Here is a 15721-nt window from a genome sequence, read left to right as displayed (position 1 = left end):
CAACATTCAAACATAAGTTTCAGTAAACAAGATTACACAATTTAAAAGGCCCATTCAACGAAAACTACAAACAATCCCACACATCACTGAAACAATTAAAATATGTAATCATAACCCAGACTAAAACCCCTACCTTCACCCTGTTTGAGGCTTTTGAAAAATATTTTAATCTGTAAAGCTGCATTTGTTAATATTTTGTAGCAAGACTGAACAGATGTCCTTTAACAATGATTATAATTCATATGAAAAATAACAACAAAATCTCCTGGATGCTCTGGGCAGTACAGCCTGATTTTGAGGTCCACATTTCAACAAAGTCTGTTCACTGCTTGTTCTGATGGCCCTGTGCTCTCTGTATCACTGAATCATGAAAGTCTTTCTTTTGTATGCAGGTCTTTGCTAGTTTAGCAATGCAAGATACGCAGCATATGCTTAACACACACCTAAATATTCACTTTTGTGAAAAAAGTGTGCAAAAAGCATAAGTCTCAGATATTCAAGTAACAGCTTTAAAGGTATGCTCTGAGATTTGTAAGGTAAGAAGGAAAGAAGGTTTAAGGCAAGCAAGGTATTTAAGAGAAGAAAGACAAAAGTTTCCAAGGTAAGGTAGTTCTACTCATTAATCACAGCACCCAGAGAGTGGCCACGTTGAGTTAAATAACGCAAGTAAGAATCTGACTCTACTCTGTACGTGCCAGTAATAATTCTATAAATCTAGAAGCTGTAGAGAGAAAGTGTACAGTGACATCTTGGTGATTTTTACTTCAATACTGACATGTCATTTTAACTCCAGCAACTACCAGTTCCACACATTTGTATTTCAGAACGAAGAAACCCAATGACAAAAGCAATTTTACCTGCAACTTATGGTGATTTTTGAAGCATGACTTCACCCATTCATAATTTTTTTCCCCCTAGCCTTGTTGAAAGTTAAGCCTCTCCAGTTAAGATCTACTGTCTGTAACCCCATGGTGAAAACTGAGAAACCAAAAGAAGTAATCCATTGATGCTACCACTGTAAAATGGTGGGGCAGTCTGAGCGTCGCTTGGATCTTTATGACCATTCAAACTGAACGTTTTAACAAAACAAACTTTCAAATCAGCAAAAACAAAATTTGATATTATTGATAAAAAATACACTACTTCATTTTCTTTTAAACTACTGTGAGGTTTTGCGCATCTCCATAGTTTTGTATAAACATTTATTTTTTTTATTTTTATGCATGCATTTTTTAAAATAAATGCATTTGGTGTTTTAGCTTTTTTTACTGTCTCTCTCTAATATTTTGACATTTATTTGGCTTTAATGAGAAAGCCTGATAATATGCTATGGGATAAGCACTGTCATAAATATGGAGGCAGAGTTTAAAAGTTAAGAACAATGCAGATTTTACTGTATTTTCCTATTGTGCATCTTTTGATCAGGTGAACTGTAGTGTAGTGATAATTATGCTCTGTTAGGGTGCATGAAGTTCAAGCAATTTATTGTCATTGTGTAACACAACGAAATAACTTTTGGTGATAGCCCAAGGTGCATTTAAAGAAAAGTCAAATAATTCCAAATATGTCATATACAGTGTTAAGTGATCAAGTAACCAGAGCAAATTATTATTGTTCAAAGTACAGCAGCATAAATTGTTATTGCACCTGTTAATGAATAGTACATTACATATTTTATATTGTCATACATTAGTATATTACACATTACCAGTACAGCTTATTGCACATGTTCAATTAAAATGATCTCGGACTGAGGAGATTCAGAGTTCAGAGAAGTTTATGGCAGATGGGAAAAGGCTATTTTTTTAGTCTGTTTGTGCGTACACAGATTGACCTAAAGCATCTTCCTGACGGAAGGAGTTCAAACAAACAGGATGAGTTTTTTCCTTGACAATGTTTTCAGCCCATCTCACACAGTAAGTCTTATACGACAGTTCGAGTGATGGCAGTTCAGTCCCAGTAATGGCCTCTGCTGTTTTTACGACCCATTGCAGGGCTTCTTTAGCAGCCTTGGTGCAGCTGTTGTACCTGCAGGTCATCATGCAGTTGGTTAAGATGCTCTCTGTAGTGTATCTATAGAAATTAACCAGCAGCTTCTGAGGGAGGTCAGCTCTCCTTAGCTTCCTGAGAAAATAGAGGCGTTGTTGTGCTTTGCCTATTATAGCTAAGTTGATGTCAGCCCAGGACAGGTCCTCTGAGATGGTGACTCCTAGAAACTTAAAGCTGAAAACTCTCTCCACAGCATCTGCATTGATTGTTATCGGACTGTGATTGGTCTTTTTAGTGGTCCTAAAGTCCAGAATAACTTCTTTGGTCTTTTTGGTTTTTAAGACCAGGTTCTTAGTGTAGCACCATGCTGTCAGATTGTGAACCTCTTCCCTATATGCAGCATCATTGGTGTCTGATACAAGCACAATGACAGTCGTATTATCCGCAAATTTAACAATAATGTTGACTGGTGGATAAGTTGACAGTCATGGGTGAAGAGTGCATAGAGAAGGAGACTTAGTACACATCCTTGCGGCACACCAGTGCTCAGGGTAAGGGTGGAGGATGTGGGGCGGTTGGTGAGAAAATCCAGTAACCAGTTGCATATGGACAGAGCAAGTCCTAGTGCATAAGAGTTTTTGGATCAGCTGGTTAGGTATGATGGTATTAAATGCAGAGCTTTGAACTTTGATTACATACATTTTCATGGCCAATGTGGTGGCACAGTTGTTAGTGTTGCTACATTGCTGCTCCAGTGCCCAGTGTTTGAATCATAGCCCAGGCCATGAGTGTGACAAGTTTGCTCATTCTTTCTCTGCCTTGGTGAGATCTCCTTCCATATTCCAAATGTCAGCTTAAATAGCAACTCCAAAGTGAGAGTGTGTTTTTGCCCCCGTGAGAGACTGGTGGCTTTAGGTTGGTTCCTACCTTGCACTCAATACTTTCAGGTTAGGCACCAGCATTCCACAGACCAGAATTGGATAAGCAGGTTAGAAAATGGGTACAATATTTATGTGTTAATTATCATTAAATGCATTGTACATGCTTCGGAACAAGCAGTTGTTTTTGAATTTGACAAGTGAGGGAACTGAGGAAAGAAATGAAGACAGAGATCAACATAAGAGAGACAGTAGTAATGAAACGGACCAGGCCTCGCAGGTCTGGGCTGCCAGTACGTGTGAAGCGTAACGATAAAGTATTTGTCTTGTGTTGTGTAAGGCCAGATGAGGTCACAAAAAGAGTCGGTATTCATGGCTGAGCACTGACATTCACCTGTCACTCATTCTGACAGCTTCCTCTGTCTTGATTGAAATCGGAATGCTGCCAAGAGAGATGTAGGCAGTAGCAGAATGAAAAGCCACCTGCACTTAAAGCTTCTCTCTCCTCCTCCTTTCCACAGATACTCATTCTATTTTTCTGTTTCTCATAACTTTGACAGATACTGTGGCAGCTGAGTCCTCTGGTCCAACTTCTAAGAAGTACACTGATCAAATCCTTCACCTTAGAAAACGTTTGTGATTTAAGTAATTGTTGCCACCAAAGAAACTGTAATCAGTTCCAGAATTCTAAAGGCTACCTGCTTGAAACCAGTTATGTCACAAAGGAAAATAGTGACCAGAAGATGAAAATGGTAGGCATAAACCAAGTGTAAATACAGTAACCAAAAGTTCACTCTATCTTTCAAGAAAGCCAAAAATTGTCAGAAAACATTAAAAATTGCTCGCTTTATTGCTAGGCATATCAAAAATAAAAAATGGGTTAGAACTATATGTAGTAGAGCACAATTATAATATCACAGTAATAACTGAAATCTGGCTAAACAGCAAAGATGGGAGGTGTATAGTAACATAGACGGTGTGGAAGTCGGCCCGGACACAGACAGGCGGAAATGTTGTCCAACATACATTTATTCATAAGTGCCATATTTACAGAAGTGCTCACAACATCTCCCAAAGCCCTGGCCACAACACAGTGCCTCACTTCTTCAGGCCGCCTCCTTGCCTCCTCCACCAAGCTCTGTCCCTCTACACTCCCGACTCCAGCCACTGTCTGAAGGGAGGCGGCCCCTTTCATATGCACCCGGATGTGCTCCAGGTGTCTTCCAGTGACCTTCCACCGACACGCCGCTGTGTACCCGGAAGCACTCCGGGTGTCCCCAATCCTCTTCCCCCCCAGCACGTCCAGGTGTGGCGGAAGTGCTGAGGTCCAGAGCTCTCTAGGCACAGGGGCGCCACCCGGCGGCGACCACGGGCCCCTACAGGGTAGAGCTTCAAAGCTCTGTACCCGTGGCCCCCAAAAGAACCAGGGTGGTCACCCCCACGTGGTCTGAGGTCAGAGTAAGCCCTCTTCCGGTCTTCCTAGGCATCCCGGCCAGGTTGTCACCCCAGGCATCTCCGACAACAAATACACATTATTAGCAAGGATAGACAAAGACATGGAGAGGGGCATTTGCATAAAACAGAATTTAAGTCTTCTTGAATTGGACGCTGAGCCATATCTTACGGAGGATGTTTAACTTTGACTAGAAAGTATAACAGTTGAGGCCTTATTTTAGGAGTGCCTTACAGACCCCCAATGTAGAAAGTGCTTTCAATGGGTATTTTTTAATAATAATAAAAAAGTAAGTTTAGAAGGGGAATATTATAGTCACAGGGACATTAATTATCCAAATATTAAGTACAAAAACTTTACAAATAGCGGACTACAAGAGCAGGAGTTTTTAGATGTAATCAGTGACTGTTTTTTAATACAGTATAAGAAAACTTCAATGAAAAGGTAAGACGGCCTAGATTTAATATTTTGTAATAACCAGGATAGAATTCAGGGTGTACAGGTGATTGAACACCTACGATCAAGAGACCATAATACTGTATAATACATTTCACAGTGTTTTGGCAGAGCACAGATGCAAAAACTAGAACTGTTATGATAAACTTTAATATGGGAAACTCTGAGCAGATGGTACAATATCTAAAAGGGATTCAAAAAATGCATTTAAGTGTAAAAACAGTAAACAGGCAGTGGAACAGGTTTAAAGACATTTATATATGATGCAGGACAACTTCATCCGGAAAACTGGAATCAGTAAGAAATTAAAGAAAACTCTGCATTAAGTAAATGAGATAAAAAGAATCTGCAAAGAAAAACAAAAACAGCTGTATAAGGTGCATAAGACTAATAACTCCAGTGCTAACTGTAGGGCGTATGAGAGCATGAGGGAAACCATTAAGGAGGGTATTAGGGAAGCTAAGAAGTGGTTAGAGAGAGAAATACAGCAAAATAAGGCAAACGATGACTCAGAGATTCTTTCAGTATTTTAACAGAAAAGGAAAAGTAAAGGTGGAGGTGAACTGTATCAGGAACACTACAGTAAGGATACACATAATAGGCAGTGAAATAGTGTATGCTTAAAACTTGCATTTTCTGACGTTTTCCAAATGGAAAGAAGCAGATAACCTCCCAGCAGTAACAAGGACTATCTAAGGAGGTACTGAGCAATTTGAAAATTGTAGAGGGAGAATTAAATATGCTGAAATCAAACAAATTCGTAACAACTGAAAAATAGAAAATATTAGCCCATTATATAAAAAGGGTGATCAGGCAGATGCAAGAAAGTATAGGCCAGTAAACCTAACATGCATCACGGGCAAGTTAAGGGAAGGAATTAGGAAAAGATTAAGCATCATATGGCAAGAACAGAGTGTTAGTGAATATTCAACATGGGTTCAGATGAGGGAGCTCGTGTTTTACTCATATACTAGAATTATACAGGAAAGCAATAAAACCATCACAATGGTTCATATTATGTTATTTATCTTAATTAGCAGAGGGCATTAGTTAAGGTCCCACATGATAGATTGGGCATTAAACTGAAGGAAGTGGAAATGCACAGTGCAGTGTGTATAAAATAAACTAAAATACATGAAGCACATGGTTATAGTGTGTAAAAGACTGCCGGCTTCCCAGGCCGGTCCGCACCCCCAGGCCGACAGGAGGAGCTCTCCCGACAGCAGGATCGTGCCCCGAGGTCCAGCAGGGCCTTATGGACTCTGTAGTGTTTATACACAGCCCTGCTGGATACCTTGGGGATCACCAGGAGTCGCTGTGGGGGGACTTGTGGGATCTGTTGTGCCCTATGACCCGGGAGTACGTCACAGTCACGTGACGGGAAGGAATGGCGTGCTCCCGGGGTGAAGTAAAAGACTGATTGCCCTGACCCAGAAGGAATAAGGAACTGTGGACTGCTGGGACAGGAACACCTCCGGGTCTGGGGCTATAAAAGGACGATGCCTCAGTCCAGACACTGAGCTGAGCTGGGAGGTAGAGGAGCAAGTGTCTGGGCAAGGAGGAGAGTTTGTTTAAAAGAGTTTATTGTGGTATTGTAGTGAAACTTATGAGTAGTGTGGAGGGTGCTTTGTGCACGTTGTATGAAGAATTAAAGAAGTCTTGGACTTTTACCTGGTGTCTGGAGTTGTACCTGAGGGTTCAAGGGAGCACTAGCGCCCCCTACTGCCACAAGTGCAAGGAACTTTATAAGAATTAGATGATGTTAAAAATGGTATCCATCTAAATGATCTGGATAGGAATATAAACAACAAGCTAAGTTTGCAGATGATACCAGGCTAATCTAGTATCATCTGATTAATTAACAGATGGACCTGGACAGAATATAGACTTAGGAAGATTTGTGGCAGATGAAATTTAATGTAAATGTAAGTAAACTATTACATGAAGGAAGTAGAAATGTGAGGTTTGAATACTCAATGGGAGGTCTTGAAAGTACCCCTTATGAGAAGGACCTGGGAGTCGTAGTGAAGTTGTCACTATCTATATCCAAGCAGTATTCAAAAGCCATTAAGAAGGCTAATAGAATGTTAAGTTATATACAACAATGTATGGAATAAAAATCTAAGGAGTTTATGCTTAAGCTTTACAACACTCGAGTGAGTTCTCCCCTGGAGTACTATGTAACAGGTTTGGTCCCCATACTGCAAAAATGACATAGCACTGCTAGATAAATTACAGAGAAAAGCAACTTCACTGATTCAGAACTATGAGAAATGAGCTGTGAGGAAAGATTAAGGGAGCAAAATCATTTCAAGATAAGCGAACAGGGATTAAAAAGTGACATGACTGAAGTTTTTTAAATTCTAAAAGGAATTAGTGCAGTCCATCAGGGCTGTTAAAATTGGTTCATCACAACACAAGAACCTTTCTAAGGGTAGATTTCACACAAACATACACAGTATTGTTCACACTGAGGACCACAGACACAAATAACCAAGTAGAATGTTGGACAGTAGGTCTTGATGTTACTTGTTTTAGAAATTACGTAGATAGAACTGGCATTTTTTGTTGGACTGAATGTCCTGTTCTTGTCAAAATGTTTTTAATATTCTAATGTTCTCTAAATGACTTTAAGCTTGTATAAGCTATTCCTGCATTGACAAATTAACAAACTTCTGTTTCTGATTTACTCTTTCCAACTTTCAGCCCATCTCTAGCAATGCTTTTCTGCCAAAACACTCAAGAGCTGTTCACTCCTTTTAGGACTTCCTGTCTTGAATTTTGCTCTCGTGATGCCAGAACTGGTCACAGCCACATTGTAATGACCTCCTCATAAGCCTCTTGTAAAAAGGCCACAAAGACAAAAAGTTGTTAGTCATACCATCTTTTCTATTTATTTCTCATATAACATTGCTGATTGATAGATAGCAAAGAAATTTGTGAAGCTGTGATCCATTGAGGGCCCTTGTATAGGGTACCATGATGACTGGTTTGTTTTTTTATTTTTTTCAAAAGCCTCAAAAGAATGAATTTGTATATTCTCATACAGTAATTTTAATACCATTATATCATGAAGGGGGCCAAGGTTACAGAATGCAGATTTTAAATTTGGTTGTTTTTGTTTAATTTATTCCAGGAAGGTGGCGTGAATTATTTTAACTTGCATATCTAGTTTTAGGCTTATGCTTTCTGTATTCCAATAAATCTCTTGCATTTATAAGAACAAAATCAAGCCAGTTCCTTAAACCAATTTCTGCAAGGCACATTAATAGTACATAAGCACGGTGTGCAGAAAACATTGAAAAAGCTACTTATTCTGCAGAAAATGGCCTATTTAAAGCTATCATGCAAAGTGAAGTCTGCATAATTCAGTGCTTTGGTGTCAAGAATGCCATTGCACATTAAAATGATGCCAGGCTCCAAGGAATGAACACAGTCCTATTGGTACCTTCTGTCACTAGAGAGCACTGAAAATCAGTACCATCTCCTCATACCACATGTTGGATTTGTTGGGTCTACCTGCAAATCTGCCAAGTATCTCAACTTGGGTTAGGACGAATAACAAGACAGCCAGACAGTCAGCTATACGTTTACTGACAATATCAAGGGGATTATATCAAAACGTTACATTTGTAATTTTAAAGTGGGGAAAGATTAAGCTCTATAAAAGCGAGAGCCAGTCAAAAATATCCAGCACAATAAAACGAAGACAGAAATGAATCACTGTGGCTTGTGTTAAAATACAGTCCCATGCTTCTCAGCATTCATTTGTAACAGAGCCGTAAACACTTTTGCATACCTTTAGAAAAAGATGCTTTTCAGATATGTGACACAGAAAGTACCCAAGAGTTTCCTTTATCTTCTGACTGCAGACAAAATGACAGCCTGTTATGGAAAGATATTGAGAGATATTAAACCTCTGTAATGGATGTTCCATGATCTGAAAGCATAACTACTGGAATATTTGGTTATTGTTAGTAAGCAGTAAGAGAGGACAAAGGTATGAAGGGCTCCTAAGTGGCAGCTAGGTAGCTGCAAGACAGTGTGTAGTTTAGAGTCAAGGATGACAGTGCATGCAGTGGCCACTTACAATACTATGACGTTACATAAAACCTCTGTCATCTGCTAGGTGAAAACGGGCTTGAACATGCCAAGGAAGCAGGAATTTCCATGATGGAAAATAGAAAGTCTATGGAGATTAAATGATATTGCACTGCCACAGCTTAAAATGGCAGGCCACAAGGGCAAATACTGAAAGCAGGACCAAGAGATTAAATTTAACTGTTAATCATAAATGGGCAAAGGTCAAAAGCCATAAGAATCGCATGAAACCAAAATACCAAAGCCCAAAACGAACAACAAGAAAATCAAAATAACACAGTTAAATTCTAAACTCCCTAAGTTGATTGTTCACTTGCTGAAAACATTCGGTTGTGAATCACAAATCCAAAAAGCTTGTTTGGCACAGATAGTGTGCTGCTATCTTAAATATCACTGGGTCAAACCTTTGCTAACTACAATATATATATATATATATATATATATATATATATCAACAATATCTCTGTAGCTGTTTGAAAAACTCAAAATGGCAGATCAGTCAATGACAAAAACATACAAAATGGTAACATGGAAATGTAATAAAATAGCAACAAAAAAATACATAATCAAAAAAAAAATAAAATTACAATATATATACAAAATTGAATTCTGCACCCTCCAAAACCTCAGAACCACTGAGTATATTAGAATGAGAAAGTGCAAGTGCAGAGAAAAAATTAATCACATTTCTCTTAAGGAAGATCCTTGATGGTCAACCAGAGTTTGGAGTTTAATGCTAAACCTTCTCAACTTTTGCAGTTCTCCCTGGTATATATGAAGCAAAGGTCTTGTGTCATATTTGACCTTAAAATGACAGAAAAATAAACAGGTGGATGAAAGGACTGATGCATGAATTAAAAATTATAAACACATGATTTGATATGTCATTGTTGTCTTCTAAACACCAGAATCTCTGTCATTTATATTAAGAGGTGAATCTAAAAGGCTTTGGTGTGGTGATATATAAAAGAAGAAATACATTAAATATCTTTTTAAAAGAGTTAAATGCTTTGTTGAAATACAACTGATATTTCTATGAGCATTGGTTGAAAATGCTCAATCTGGACTGGGAAAGAGGAAAAAAGCAAAAGGAGCAAACGAATATCTGTAACTTGTGATGTGATACCTTAAGTTATTACGTCACTTTAAACCGCTGTGATAATTTGCTATATTTATGGATTGGATTAATTAAAAATGTTTCCTTCTTAAACTACAATTTCATGAAATTGCTTTTTATGCTCTCATCTCATATGAAAATCTAAAAATAATAATTTGCCTTGCCAAAAAAGATTATATCAATCAACAGAAAACCAACTTAGATAGATAGATAGATAGATAGATAGATAGATAGATAGATAGATAGATAATCATTCAGACTAGTGATGTACTGAAATGAAAATATTTAGCCTAAGGTAATTCAGAAAATATTGTCTGAATACTAAACACTTTTTTTTCTTTCAAGTATGCTTGGCACATTTCTTTCTGTGCCATTGCACAAGGCCAAAATTAAATTAACTTAACCAGAACAGGTGATTATTGGAAGCACTGTCAAAAAATTGTCCAAAACATTCTGCATTTTTATTCGTTATGGCTTAATAGCAAATGTGCTGAAAATCCAGTATATATCCAATTTAGACCAACATAGTTGGCCGATTCTTATTTACCTAAGTTTTGCAAAATATCAAGATGAGCTGTGAATTTTTAGTTAAATTTACCCACCCAAACAATTTTATAAATCTCTGGTAACAAAGAACTTTCTCTGGATTTCTCCTAGCGGACTTTAAGAAATACTTTCTAACAGACTTGTACATCACAGTAATAAAAGCAAAAAGAAATAATGGTGATATAAAGAAAAGGCAAGCAATATAAAAAGATCATCAGGTATATATGTAGATGAAAAGAACATTAGACATACAGGTATATAAACGAAAGACCTGTGTGTGTATTGAGCAGTCCACTTTGCTCACGCTCAACTCACTTCTCACCTGTGTGCAGAAAACGCAGCCACGCAACAACGTCATGCTAATGTCACAGACGAAGAGACACAATGTCGGAAACAAAGCAAATGCAGCAGCTCAACAACATGCAAGTGAAACAGCTTAGCAACAGAGAGCAAGGCTTAAAGTTTCCACTAAAAACATTGCCTATCTGGAGGCATTTTCTCAAGACAAACGATTAACAGGACTCGTATGCCAACAATATGGCTAAGATATGGTATTGCCAGTGTCTTGTTATGAAAGCCAGTGGGGAAGCAAGCACAGGTGGCTCCATGTCCTCTGCATTGGGTAATTCCTAAGAGTTAGAAGATGCCTCTCTAAGTTCATGAAAATAGTAAAACTGCTAGAAAGTCTTCAGGTTTTTTTATTTTCGTCCCGAAGACTACACACAGCTAGGTCCTTCATAAGCTGGCAAAGCTTATTAAACACACAGACCACAGTGACACACTGAATGTTGATAGAACTTCATGGCTGCCTACAAATGGCATTCAATAAATAGGACTATGTTAACTGGACATCTGCTGGCTCTCTACATATTTTTATCTCATTGTTATTTGACTGCAGGGAAAGAAAATAAAAAATGATTAAAGCCCGAATGCAGTAGTGTAAGAGTAAAAGAAGCAATTAATGTTAACAGTCAAGAGAACTAAAGTTAATTTTAAAAAGTATGTTCCATTAGAAGCAAAAATTGCCTTTTAATAAAGACATTTAGAGGACTGAACACCTGCAGCCACAGCAGTCCTTTGGGCCGACACCCGAGTTACACAATAACTCACAAGTCTGCATTCAGACCCCATCAGTGTCTCACTGTGTGACCAAAGGTGAGTCATTTCTCTTCCCACGGCCTACTTATGGACATTTGCATACATGCAGGATTTTCTACTTTATAATTGCCCCAGTGTGTGAGTTTGGTTGATTTTATGAGTCTGCAAGAGAAAGCTTTGTGCTTGACTAATATTCTGTTCAGATCTGATTCATGCCTTGCACCTCAGGCTAAGAAAAGTAAAAAATGGCAGGGTTGTTGACCATTGGTTTGTAAGTCACTGATAGGACTATATGTGCCATCTGTCTGTCTAACAGAGCAGGCAGTGGGTGGGCTAGCCTTAGAAACATACTGTAATTATAAATGGCTAGGGGTGCAGAGGCCATGAAAGGGAGTTTTAAAATGGTATCCTTGTTTGAAAAGAAAGGCCTGAAGTAAACATGGGGTTATGTTAAAAGCTGCCTTGAGCACACAGGCTTATTCAGTCTTAGAGTCAGAAGGTAAGTCAAGTGAAAGACTCAATGGCAGAAAGGTAAAAAAAATAAGAGAGACGGAGAAATGAGTTTTTCAGAGCTCTGTGGCACTCACTGCAGAGTAGGCCAACTGTCTGGCTGGCGCAGAAGGGGTTCAAGTTGTATGGTTCTGCTGTCTGTTATTTTATTTGTTTGTGTCTGTTTTAATTAATAAACGATTTTTGTACATTTTGGTCTCAGTAGAAATGATTCTGGTTGTGAATGTCACTATAATGTCATTCTTTTTGTGACAGTATATAACTGCACAGTGATCATTAAGTTCACCATACTGTTTTTCTAGTTTTACCTACATTGCACTTTAATAGTATATATCACTTTAGGTTTTTAAGTGGAAAAGTACTAATGTTATATCTCAGCGAGTTCCTCCCAACATCTGGGGTTCAAAAATCTTATTTTGTGCCTTTTTTGTTCAGTGTTTGAGTTGTTGAGGTACAGTATGTCATGTTACTTTTGTTTATTGTCTGCTTTGTTTTCTATGCCTGTCCTATGTTCCATGTGTTTTGTGAGCGGTCCCACAAAGAGGTAGGGCCACATGCCAATCACCACCAACAAACGCCCACTATCCTATATATCCGGAGGGTCTTCCACAATTTCTGGCAGGTCATTTCGGATGCACTAGGGAGCTGGTGGCTTTATCTGTGTCTTTTTGCAGTGCTTATGTTTATATGGGTGGAATGGTGGCTCTGTAGCTAGGTATCAGCGCCAGCAATTAGAAGGTTGTCGATTTGAATCCTGTAAAACGCCAGTAGTGACTCTAATCTGTTGGGCCCTTGAGCAAGAATCTTAACTTGCAAATGCTATGCCCTGCTTATGATGTTAACCTGCATCCAGCCCTGCAAGCAGGTCCTCCAACATGCAGGGAAAACTCCCTGAAAGTTGGTGGCAGGATGGGCATTCCAGCCACTGTAAAAAAAAAAACCTCACATTCTTCCAGTGTGGCGCTGAGGTGTCACCTGTTGCACAGATGCACTCAGGCCCCAATCCAGGTGGTTTATTGTGCAGTGGGTGCAGCAACATGCTGTAATCATTCTCTCTCCTCATATGCCTATTGTGAGTTTGTGGATTTCTGCTCTGTTTTTTTGACCTCGTCTTGGATTTTGTATTGGGACTTTGTTTGCCTTAGATTTCCTTTGCTGGCAACTCCTTTACATCTTTTGTGCTCTTCAGAGCTTCACAGTGTAAGAGAGCAATTTGAGAGAATAAACAAATTCATAAAGATCCTGTATTTGGCCTTATATCTAGCTGGGGTTTGACAGGGAAATCTCTTACCAGTGTACTTTTTTGGAAGAGTTTTAGGGACTTACATGCTTTAGAATTCTCACTCATATCAACTATATTGATCATTTTAGGACATTGCATATACAGTCTGGAGCATAATATATACAGAAAAAGAATGATCTGAAATGTAATAAAACTAATCAAATCTACACTGTGTAACTGCTAGTGAACGCCATTATCCCCCAAACCTGAGACACAGTAAACACCAGCACGTTTTATGAATAAAATAAAAGATATTTGTTCTCATGATGCACCATTCCACAATCACCTCTTCAGAAATCAGGCAAAAAACATAATAATTACACAATTCTTCCTCCTTTCACGTCCAGTTGAGTGTTGCCCACTGCCTCCTGACACTGACACTGACTTAACCATGCAAGGCAGCAGGCTCCCTTTTATGCTGGACCCAGGAATGCTTACTGTGCCAGACCATGTTTTCTGGGGACACTTACAGGCCATATCGAAAGTAGGGAGGTTCTCCCCTGACACCGCCCTCTATTGGTACATAGAGACCTCGACAGGGCTGCATTTCCAGGCTCCATATTCCAAGCACCCTTGTAGGTGTCCAAACCGAGTTCAGTTGTGAGGACCACTACCACCTAGCATTTGGGGAATGGAACTGCTCCTGACTCCCAGCTATCGCTATTCCTTCCTTTATTTAATACTGGACGGACGCAAAGTTTTTTTTTTCCGGTAGCCAATCGATCTAAAGTTTTTCTCTGGCCTCCCATCCGGTACAAAATCACCCACTTTCCCGGCCAGGATACTTGTCCAAATTTTTACAATAGTTTTGCACCCAGGTGATATTAACAGTCATAACAAAATGGCAGAATGGCTTAAGAGCTCTGCTTTGATTCTTTGCCACTTTTTGACAGCCATGGTTGCCACTTGCTCTTGTGCGACATTTGAGAACGTTTCTCATTTGAGATGTTGATGAAGGCGAATGCAAGCAGAACAGAGAAAACTAGAAAAGGTGAACTGTTAATCGGGCGCCTGCTCCTGGCAGCCAGCTTTGTAAAATCACCCAATTTAAGCCCCCACAATAGCAAACGAGGTGTTCTCCTCATCTTATTTCTATTTTCCCTGAAAAATACCAAGGAGTCACTTCAATGTTTCCAATTTTTCTCCTTTTCCTAATGGAGAAACTAAATAAACATCCCCTGGCAAAGGTCGTATTGAGGTTACTTTGCTGGCAGTGCGGCCGAGCGGCTGCTACTCAGGGCAGATAAATTGTGGTTTACTTGCGCTGCTCTCCACTACATTGTGCCGAAATGAGTTTTGGTCCTGAGAGAATTGCTGTCATAAATAGACAGGAAAGAGAAGTGTAATAGGCTGAAGCGGCTTCACAAAGAGGGAGAGCTGAGAAATAAAATAGCAATCTGCTGGCTGAGAGAAAAAACATGTGTTTCAGGAAAGAAGAAGTGTGCTGCTGAAAATACATTTAAATTCCACATAATGGAAGTGGAACAGCACTAATGTCACATAGTCTTCCTACCTCCACTCCACAAGATTCATGGATTCAGCTTGCTCAGTGACACTCACAAATCTTGTCCATAGTGCACAGGATAGGAGCTCAGCAGGCACTTTCATGGGCTCTGGAAGTGCTCATTAGGCTCAGCATGAGAAGACTTTCCATCCTGTTCATGTCTTATATGGCCCTGTGTAAAAATGGAGACAGATTATCCTGGGCAACCCTTATGATGACTGTCACACCTTTTAAGCTATCCCAAAGCTATACCAGATACTGCAAGATTCTTTATGTTTTCCACAGTATTTCTTTATAATCCTTTCTTTTCACATTTCCAGAAAATTATCTTTGCAAGCTTTTGTATTGTCAGAATCTTTACATATTTTGACACTGAGTAGTATGAAATATAAATTTATATCATAGCAAAACATAAAGGGAATCCGAGTGCTTGAAAGACACAAAATAGTGATAATTATTACTTTAAAATGTTATTCAATAAGCAATATTCTCATTTCAATTAGTATATGAATGCTGATTTGGGTCAGCGCTGTATTGTAGGAAGCTCACAAACCGTCTCTTTATTCATCAGTTTTCATCAAGTTGACTTTAGAAGCTCATCACAGCCAGTCAAGATGAAGAGTTCTACAGTAACGAATGCTCATCGTGTCGAGATGGTTACAAAACTATCCTTAATAGCTCTGGAGTCACACCACATCAACTATGAAGGTCTGAGAGCCCCTCCAAGACAATCCTGCAAGAACAGTCTAGGGAAAAATGAGATAAAACAGACAAAAGAAAAAACTGG

The sequence above is a fragment of the Polypterus senegalus genome, chromosome 12 (genome assembly GCF_016835505.1).
Source record: "Polypterus senegalus isolate Bchr_013 chromosome 12, ASM1683550v1, whole genome shotgun sequence".
Taxonomy (NCBI): Eukaryota; Metazoa; Chordata; class Cladistia; order Polypteriformes; family Polypteridae; genus Polypterus; species Polypterus senegalus.
This window is presented reverse-complemented; position numbering follows the sequence as displayed.